General features: G+C 46.3%; 1 protein-coding gene across 1 annotated transcript in view; it reads right to left on the reverse strand.

Moving 5' to 3' along the window:
* LOC122248501 (uncharacterized) overlaps nt 1–452 on the reverse strand; it is a 13,897-nt gene extending 13,445 nt beyond the window's left edge. The window contains exon 1 of the mRNA XM_043008548.2: nt 1–452. This exon is cut by the window's left edge and continues 971 nt beyond it. The gene's annotated coding sequence lies outside the window, so the exon portion shown is untranslated.
* Nucleotides 453–2,500: the final 2,048 nt, after the last annotated feature.

Consider the following 2,500-nt stretch of genomic DNA (forward strand, 5'->3'; position numbering starts at 1 on the left):
AGAGGTCAATTACCCCATTTTTGAGTATAAACAATCACCGAGATGATCACAGGGACACGTGGAGCGAGTGGAAGCTCATCTCCAGTGTGACAATATCCATGAGTGTGACGGGGAGGCGTGACAGGCCGGGCGGTCAGTGTGACTCAACTCGCCACTCTCCCTTGCCATTCCTCAACGCACGAACGCCGCCACCCTCACGCAGGTGCTCCGCCGTTTCGCTGCACCTCAGGGGTCGACATGCCACGGCCACGTCAGGTCACACATTCACAGAGGCCACTCAGGTAACAAAAAACTCACTCACGACGAAGGGAAACAAGCGGCGACTCGTCAGTGTCGATCGAACCGAGAGCGAGAGAGACCTACGATGACGCAATCCTTCTGCACGTTAAGAAGCGTCACTGGAAGACAAGACGACGTGAGTCTCACTCGCGCGACGGTCGCCCACTGCCACACGCGCGCTCCTGCCAGCGTTTTATTCTGGCCGCGAGAGAGCGGTTGCTGCCACTGCGCACGCGTCGCTCGACCCCGGCATGGCACTCACGGACACCTTACCCATCCTCAGGTCTCCCATGGCACACCTTTGCCCATCCTTCGAGGCTCGCAGGGAGTCCTAGCAGCACCGAGTTCCCAGAAGCGCTACCAGGCGATGATCCACCGAGGGGCGACGAGGGATGGCAGGGCTGACGACACTCGCGTTTCGTCATGGAGGTTTCCACGTGCGGGTCGAGGGGAGGGAGTAAGGGGGGCACCACCACCTCCTCGATCAATAGCACCCCAACGCGATCCGTGGAACTTTCCGTCACTCGACCTTCCTGATGTCTTTGCCTGCATGATCCTGAAGGACTCCCGAAGTCCCAAAGCAGCTCTCCCATGATGTCCCAAGACCGGGATCCCCTTTTCCGCCAATAGGTGCACCCACCTTCGCCTCAACGATTACACCAGCTGCATTTCGCAAGGGAGGGGAAAGAGCGGAAAGTTACGAAGACGACGGCCACCTTTCGCGACCGGGACGACCTGAGCTGCTGGCGAAGGGTTGTCCGAGGGGTCTTATACGACCTCACAACCCTGGTATTGTTGAGTACCTGATAACACGAACACCATGACGGGCTCTCTTTGCATGAATTGATGATCGATACTGCAACTGCAACCTGAACCTGAACCTGTCTTAACTACCTTGCTATTACACGAGAGCACTTGTAATGTGCAGCCAATAACCATCAAAAGCCTTATTGAGTTGTTTCTAAACCACAAACAATTTCGAGCAAAGCATGACAAGAAAATAAACATTATACAAGCCACAAACAACCCCGAAACAACCACAAACTACCACAAGTGCGTGGCTCGTCCATCGACAAAGAACGATCAAGTCGAGACGAACACGGCATCTATGTCCATGGCTTTTCAGCGTTCATGAACAGGTCACCTTTATTCTCTCATCGCCGCTCTTCGCCGTTCTTACATAATGTTGCATGATCATTAATGTTGCATAATCCCTCTTATTATTGTGCACTCATCTGGCTCGGTTTTAGACACGTTGCACTTTCTTCCTATTGTAAGCATCTGCAATCCATTACGTAAATTGTCTTACGTATGCTATTTCAACATCCTTATTTGAGAATACCTATGTTAAAATCTCTAATGATATGAAACGCTCTCGGGATATGTTCGGTTTGGTTTCTCTCTGTTATTGCCAGCCCTGACCTTGGGTTATATTATTGCGTTGAAGTCACACTGCGTTAAATCATGTGTCCTGAACTGGCATCACTTCTTGGATATGTTCTAACTATCCTTGCAAGATGCAGTGCTTCAGAAATCAATGATCACCTTTAAGATGCAGTAACGACACCAGAGGTCACTGAACTTCGTCGTAGGAGACACTGGGCATCATAAATGAAAAAGAAAGAATAGAGGAGGAAGAGCAGATGAATGATAAAGGGAGAGAGAGGAAGAGTTAGTAATAATGGTAACGAGGATAACCATATTGACGATGGACATGATAGATAAGAGAGAGAAAAAAAAAAACAAGAGGGGTAAATAGAAAGAGATAGATGGATAGATAGAATAGTGAGTCTGAATATATCAATACAAACTGATATCGTAAGCGATTAACAAAACAGTAGATTAGAATGATAAAATGATGAAAAAAAATCTGTATTTTTAAAAAAGTATTTTAAACATTATCACTATCAAACTATAAGATATCAAACATGTAAATACACGTGTATCTCCTACTTCCTATTTGGCAACCTTATGAGTGCACGTGTTGAATCTCTGATATTTAATTCAATGATGATTTCTCCCTCGTGTGTGTTTTGAGCTTTCAGGAATAATGAGATTTATTTTCCCTTTTCCATGAGTTTCTCCATTTCTTAATTTCCTTATTCATCTGATTTGGAATTGTTTATTTTTTCGCGTTTAAAAGCTATGTCCGTCTTGTAGTTTAACCGTTCAAAAATATTCTGAAATGAATAACGTGAAATAAAACTATATTATATTACTC

The sequence above is a fragment of the Penaeus japonicus genome, unplaced genomic scaffold (genome assembly GCF_977035675.1).
Source record: "Penaeus japonicus unplaced genomic scaffold, GWHDUDI00000001_assembly GWHDUDI00000011, whole genome shotgun sequence".
NCBI classification, from domain to species: Eukaryota; Metazoa; Arthropoda; class Malacostraca; order Decapoda; family Penaeidae; genus Penaeus; species Penaeus japonicus.